Source organism: Brassica napus, chromosome C6, assembly GCF_020379485.1.
Source record: "Brassica napus cultivar Da-Ae chromosome C6, Da-Ae, whole genome shotgun sequence".
In the NCBI taxonomy this organism is placed as follows: Eukaryota; Viridiplantae; Streptophyta; class Magnoliopsida; order Brassicales; family Brassicaceae; genus Brassica; species Brassica napus.
This window is the reverse complement of record NC_063449.1, coordinates 2099708-2107582: the sequence shown is the minus strand read 5'-3', so window position 1 is coordinate 2107582 and position 7875 is coordinate 2099708. Positions and strand designations below refer to the sequence as shown.

General features: G+C 39.3%; 1 long non-coding RNA gene across 1 annotated transcript; it reads right to left on the bottom strand.

The window, feature by feature from the left end:
* Nucleotides 1-2204: 2204 nt before the first annotated feature.
* LOC106381086 lies at nucleotides 2205-5011 on the bottom strand. The gene is made up of 3 exons (XR_007325264.1): nucleotides 4847-5011; nucleotides 3521-4678; nucleotides 2205-3418 (listed from the first exon to the last, which is right to left on the bottom strand). It is a non-coding gene; the product is annotated as an uncharacterized LOC106381086 (long non-coding RNA).
* Between the last annotated feature and the right edge of the window lie 2864 nt (nucleotides 5012-7875).

Here is a 7875-nt window from a genome sequence, read left to right as displayed (position 1 = left end):
AATATAATATATATATATATATATATATATATATATAGTTAATAATTTGAGATGATAGAGGAATATATATAATCATGGCACGAAAAGTAGGAATAGTTTTTTTAAAAAGCATAACTGTCCCCATATATAAGAACTATTAAAGAAGTGGATATTTTTAGTTATTTTGATAAGTTTTGGTAACATGGATATAAAATATTCGAACATATTCGAATAATTTCAGCTAAAAATAACCAAACCAAAACCAGATATATCCAAAAAAAATTCATGATTTTACGTGAGAAACGTATCCACCCGCATCTAGGAGAACCCAACTCAAATTTGACATGTTTAATGATACATAGACCTTTTCGAAACCTAGAAAATGATATCCAAAGAACCGACCTATATCCAAATGGGGTACTAAACTCAGTTCTAACCTCATCTAAGTCTTTGCGTCATAATTGTTTACAATTATAATAGACCATTGATTTTGCTCATTTTTAGCCATGGTTTATAAGTGTTTAAATATATATTTACTACGATATAAAGTCTATTTAGAGTATTTACAGGTTCATGTACTATTTGGAGGAAAGTGGTAATTTTGGTGTCTTTTGGAGCCTTTTGAGTGAAGAGCTTCACAGACGCGTCAAAAGTTTAGCTATGTATGGAGACCTTCCTACTGTTATATTGAGCCCATCTTTAGATATAATATATAGGTTTGAGTTAGCTTTCCAATGCTACCGGTTTGAGGTCAATCAGCATCTTATAGCAGACGTTATGCCCGTTTTACTAATGAGTGGTCAGTCTACCTTGCGAGAGGAAGCTTTCGAGGAGATGAAGGACTGTCGATCGATGGTGCACCCTTGCCATTGATCGACGGTGATGTCAGAACGTAGGACAAGCATATTTCAAGACCTACTGAAGCCCAGAAGCCACACAAAGTTACCAAAATATCCATGGACGATCAGAAACCCTATTTATGTATTTCTAAGCCGTTGTTGACGGTTACACGCTTTCTTTAATTCATAGTTCTAGGTTATGAGAGAAAGGAGGAACTCCTTCAGAGTCCTCCTGGAACTCCTTTAGTTTTTTATATTTATTTTATTGCAATTTCATCTATTTATCTATGATTTCTGTGATCAAAGCTATTCCACTACACTACTGGCATGAAAAAATGGTTCGGAATGTGGGCTTTGAGTTAGGTGACCTGGAGCACCACGAACTCACAAAGAAAACAACAAGGATGAGAGTACTGATTGATGGTCTAAAACCCTTGGTCAAGCAATATATCATGGAGTATGAATCAGGAGAAGAAAACATCATTACCCTGGAGTACAAAAATTAGGAAAACCACTGCTTCTTATGCTTCTCACTATGCCACCCGGTTGCTTACTGCCCTGTATATCATGCGGAAACAAAACTGAAGAGAACTCAAAACACTGATGTCATGGATAGTGTAGTCCCAAGGCATAATCTACTTTCGTCCAGAGAGCAGTCACCTTCTACAGCACTGGTAAGACAAGGGGAGAAGTTGAAAAGAGAACTCCGAAAGAGAGAGCAACCTCCCACAAACGAACTTCCAAAGCAGAAGAGACAGATATGGAAATGCCTTTGGAAGCAGAGTCAGCACCAAACAGACTAGGAACCCTCCACCGCCGGAATGGAGCAGACGACTCACTGAAAACTAAACAAGAACCGACTGGACAATAAGAACTGGGCGAGAGGAACCAACACAATACTCCTCTCCTCCTTTCACTAGACATCGGGAAGAAGTGGAAAGAAGAGATTTAAGGAACAGGCCTCTTCTCCCCCATAGAGAGATGAATCAATGGCATGTCAAACAACCAGAAGTAATTCCGAGAAGACCTGACACGGGGATGCCTCTCCATACTACACCTGCAAAGGAAGACTATAAGAAGACGTAACTCACCGTCAGTCTCAACCAATTCTTAAGCAAATTCAAACAAATGAGGTGATGGAAGATCTTAACCACGTGACGCTGCAGTATCTGAGTTGTGTGGATCCGACGGAGGCAGAAGCAAGGAAGCAAAGAGTCCTGAGAGGAGATGCCTTAGGTTTATTGGAGGAAATTGCTGCTAGTATCATTGTGGCTGCAACAGAGGCAGCTCGTGAGATCCCAGAGCAAGGACCAAGCTCAAGTAACTACCAGAGTCCCCCTGCGGATTCCACCATTCGGGCTTTACAACCTGTGCAAAATCCCCCAGTTAAGGTTATCAAGTAGAAGAGGGGGATGAAAGATAAGACTTGATAATTGTGCAAGGAACGAGCTACTCACCTTTCTCAAGATCCCCAATTGAAAACCTTACACCCAGACAAGGCAGTGTTGAAATAAGAACAGAGGCACCTATACTGCCACTTGTGCAACTACCCCCAGAGGAAGATGGAGAACACAGTCAATTAGCTCAAACCACGCAGACTAACTCCGTTTCAAACTTGGTAGATCAGAGAAAACTAAACATGTACCTGCGAAGTTCAGACTAGCTAGAGCGAGTTCTAAAGTGCTCAGAGGAGCTAACTCCAGGAAGAGAAACATCTCCTCTGCTCATCAATCACCAGTGAGACACCAAGGGGCCTTGGCCAGATAAACTACACTTGGGAATACTTCTAGAAGGGTTTCCTGCAACACAACAGGACCCTCAAGAGCGTCAGTAGAACCAAGAACACAATTGATTCCAGCTATCTCAAAAACGAAGAAGGATTTTTACAATCCTGCACCCCCGGCTCCTTAGTTCCACCTCATAGTCCGGGAGGAGGAGGAATTTACCTAGCTTGGAGGAAGGAGATCGATCTGTTCATACTATCTTCTACAAACAACTTCATCGACGCTAGAATAACTTACAAAGGCGTTTCCTTCCATGCCACCTTTGTATATGGGGAACATGACCACAGGAAGAGGCAAGCAGTTTGGTCAGAGATTACAAATCTCCAACCTCAATCACGAGAAGCTTGGTTCCTAACTGGTGAATTTAATAAAATAATCAACAATAATGAAAAACAAGGGGGGCCTGATAGAGCGGAGGGTACTTTATGTTCCTTCAGAACTTTCCTCTCTCAGAACGAACTGTTTGATCTAAAGCAATTGGGAAACTTCCCCGCGTGGATGGGAATTAGACGCACCCACCTCGTACACTATCGTTTGGAAAGGGACATCAGCAACACGGAATGAACAGAGCTCTATCCCTCCTGCAGGAGCCAATACTTGCGCTATGAAGGATCAGATCACCGCCCCTTGCTGTCGTTTATGGACCCTACAAGGAAAAAAGGCAATCGGATTTTCAGATATGACAGACGCCTAAAGGACAATGATGAAGTCAAAAAGCTAATATCTGATATCTGGTCCAACTTCTCACACCTAACAGTGGAATCTCGGTTAGCTCTATGTCGGAAGGCTATCTCAAAGTGCAGTCCAGAAACACAGCTGAACAGTCAAAAGAAAATTATCTCATTAAAGCACCAATTGGAGGAGGCTATGACAGCCTCAACCCATGATCAAAGTATGTTAGGTGAGATAAACATGCACCTGCTAGTGGCTTATAAAGCAGAGGATCGGAGGAGTTTTGGAGGTAGAGGAGTAGGCAACTCATCTGGCTGACCCAGAGAGACTCCAACACTGGATACTTCCATGCAGTTACAAGAGGACGTCGAACAAAAAACAAATTGACAGTTTTGGAAGATGAAGCACAGGTACCTGATTTCGAAGAGGAACATATTGCAAGAATCATCTCCCAATACTATACGAAGCTCTTCACTTCTGCCTCCTTTGCGGGTTCACAAACTGTTTTCAACGCCTTGGAACCCTGCGGATCAAGGGGGATGAACGAGTTATTTATCAGAGGCCCATCTCCTACGGAAATTAAAGCTCTCCTAGCTATTCATGCAGACAAGGCACCCGGACCAGATGGCATCTCTGCAACTTTCTTTCAATCTAATTTGGAAACAGTTGGACCAGCTATTGTCCTAGAGATCCAACAATCCTTTTCATCGGGATCTATGCCTACTTCTTTGAATAAGATACATGTGAGACTTATTCCCAAGTTTACATGAGCTAAACAAGTTTTAGACTATTGACGAATAGCTTTATGCAATGTTTTGTACAAGATCATATCAAAGTTGCTAGCTATGTGCATAAAGCCTGTCCTAACCTAAATAATCTCAGAGACCCAATCGTCTTTCATTCTTGGGAGGGCTATTTCAGAAAACGTACTCATTACACACGAAGTACTCCACTACCTAACGACATCACAAGCAGAGAAAAAGTGCCTCATGGCAGTGAAAACTGACATGAGCAAGGCTTATGACCGTTTGAAGTGGGATTTTATCATACAAGTACTTCAGAGACTGGGGTTCCACGAGAAATGGATCAATCTGACTATTCAATGCATTACAACTGTAACTTACTCCTACTTAATCAATGAAGCTGTGTATGGTTCTATTACTCCTCAGAGAAGGATCAGACAAGGGGATCTGATGTCGCCCTATTTGTTCATCTTATGTGGAGAAGTACTTACATGTTTATGTAAGGCGGTGGAGCGCAGGGGACTTTCTCGGGTGTGAGAGTATTTAGAGGTTCTCCATGGATAAACCATTTGTTGTTTGCAGATGACACGATGTTCTTCTGCTATGCTACTCCAGAATCTTGCCAAGCACTAAAAGACATCCTCCTTGAGTATGAACTGGCCTTTGGACAGAAGATAAACAACAACAAATCATCAATCACCTTCTCTTCTAAGACTCCAGCTCCTATAAAAAATGCTACAATGCTTATCCTAGATATACAAAAAGGAGGAACTGGGAAGTATATGGGCTTGCCAAAGCACTTTGGAAGGAGGAAGAAGGATCTCTTTACCTCAACGGTAGATAAGATCAAGAAGAGAACTGCAAAATGGTCCACTCATCACCTATCAAAAGCAGGAAAGATGACAATGGTAAAATCAGTACTAACGGCCATCCCTACCTACTCAATGTCTTGCTTTTAGCTACCAGTCAGCCTATGCAAGCATATTCAGTCTGTTCTAACTAGGTTCTGGTGGGACGGGATTGATGAGAAAAGAAAACTTTGTTATGTTTCCTGGACTAACCTCTCAAAACCAAAATCGGTTGGTGGCTAGGGCTTTAGAAAAATTCAGACCTTCAACCAAGCCATGCTAGCAAAAATTGCATGGCGTTTGGTAACGGCACCAACATGTCTTCTGGCAAGAACCCTTCTTGGAAAGTACTGCCATAACAGATCCTTCCTGAACATTGATGCGTCTGCATCCTGCTCCCATGGATGGAGTGTGCTCCACGGAAGAAACCTCCTTCGGGACAACCTGGGAAAGGCCATAGGAAATGGTGAAACACACAAAATTATGGCAAGATTCCTAGATATCTCTGTCAAGTAATATCAAGACCTATGGTCCTATAACAGAGGATGCAAGTGATCTAAGAGTCTCCGATCTCCTTACGTCTGACCTTAAGTGGAATACCAGGAAAATTGAAGAATTGTTACCTAGTATGGCTGCAGCTATTCAATGTCTAAGGCCTAGTCGAATGGGAGTGGAGGATGCCTTTATTTGGCAACCATTAAGATCTGGAATTTACTCAGTAAAATCTGGATACCACTCAGCCATGACTACAGGCCACAACATCAACCCCATCAGCGCTATGAACTGGTTTAAAGATGTATGGTCAGGCGCTTTCTCCCCTAAGCTCAAAGTCTTTTTGTGGCCCATTCTTCAGAGAGCGCTACCATTTGGAGAAAACCTTCAAAGGAAAGGCTACACTACAAATGTTTCCAGTCGGAGGTGTGGAGCAACAGAATCAGAGATGCATATTTTCTTCAATTGTAACTTTGCTCAAAGGGTCTGGAATCTGTTACCTATCAACAACGTAATTCACCTAGCTGCTCAGCAGACTTTTGACTCTATTTTGGTGACTTCCCGCAAAACTCTCTGTCTCCCACGAACATGTATTATCGAGAACATTTTACCATGGGTTTGTTGGCAGATTTAGATAGCTAGAAACCAACTCATCTTTGAGAATAAGACCTCATCTCCTGAGGAAGTTGTGCTTCGCAGTATCACTTCCGCTCGAGAATGGTTATCTCCCCAAGACACAAAACAGCGAACTACTGGATAAGAAAACAGGGCTCAAGGCAGAAGTAACCAACATTTAATCAACCAAAGCCTTACTCGATTCCACACAAACGCCTCTTGGGAGAAGGATTCGCTTCAGGCAGGACTCGGATGAGTGTTATCTACCCAATACGGACAGATGGGTCGGGGATCAGAGGTCCAGGAGTTTGCCAGCTCCCCTCTGATGGAAGAAGCGCTTGAATGTCCCTCTATGCTCCAGCACGCTCTGTCAAGTAACATCGAGAGCATTAGGTTTTTCTCTGACAACCAAACGCTCGTTCGAGCGATCAATAGCAATCTGATGGATAAAGAGATCGTTGGTGTCGTCTTTGATATCAAAAGTCTCTCAGATTTGTTTGTCTCTATCTCTTTCTCTTACGTCTCTCGATCTGATAACTTGGATGCCGATCGTTTGGAAAAGAAGGTCATGCACGACCCCTCATCTGCTTCTACTTTGTTTCTGAGTCATGCTTCAGATTCTATTCTGGGCCATGTAATGGGCTGAACCCTTTTTAATTTTTTAATGAATTTAAGTTGATCAAAAAAAAATTGTACAAGTATCGTTGCTACATGAACTGAGGGTTCAATTGGGTATAATGCATATTGTTAATGACAAAACATTAGAGTTAATGATATTCTTTAAATAAATACTCATTGAGAAAGATTCCAAGATTTTAAGATTGTTTATTAATCTCGAGCGTAAAATAAAACTACAGATTTTACTAACAAAGATCGCTCATGCTTTACATAGAGATTTTTTTTCTTTGGTTGTTCTAACTCAGTCTGACTTTTAGAAGGTTTATATTTTGAATAATAGAATATATTTTTAAGTAAATTTTAAGTTTGTTTATCAATCTCGATCGTAAAACAAAACTGCAGATTTTACTAGCAAAGATCGCCCATGCTTTACATAGAGATTTGTTTTTCATTGGTTGTTCTAATTCAATCTGACTTTTTAAAAGGTTTATATTTTGAATAATAGAATATATTTTTGAAGTAAAAAAACACTCATCATGCATGACTCATCGAAATATGCATATGTGTAACAACAAATAATTTTACAATGGACAAAACTAGATACAGTAAAAATCTAAAATTAAATGTTGGGACTATGGAAATTCATTAATTTATAGAGTTATTAGTTTACAAAAAAATTCCTTGTTAAGATTTCTCTATTTTTAGAATATATTTTGTTACAAAATAAGAAAAATAGTTTTTTTGTTGTATATATATTAACTAAATATTAGAAATTTTACTTTTATATTGTTTTTGTTATACTATTTGCTGCATATGAAATATTTTCATGGAATTTAAATGTATTTCTAGATATAATTTTACTAAATATTATCAAATTTTGCTAATGTCATCATTATATACAATACAAATTATCAAATTTACTCACGTTGTTCAAAATTGATAAATACGCACATGAATAAACAAGAAAGGCTTCAAATTCATTTTAAGTTTGGAAAAAAAGAAATTTACTAAAATTAATGGAGAATATTTTTTGAAAAGTCGATTCACAACAGACTTCTTCAGAAATCTTTTTTTATAGTTTATTTTTACAGTTACAAATTAACAAATGAAGACTTCTCAAAGATTACCAAGCTTCTTGAAAGTCTTACTTTGTAAATTATTGGTTTACTTTTATATTTAGATAAAAATTTAATTTTACTAGAGCAGACTTCTCTAGGAGTTATCTCAGATAATCATGTTAATTTTACAATTGACCAAAATTTTGAAATTTTTTAACTTTTTCATA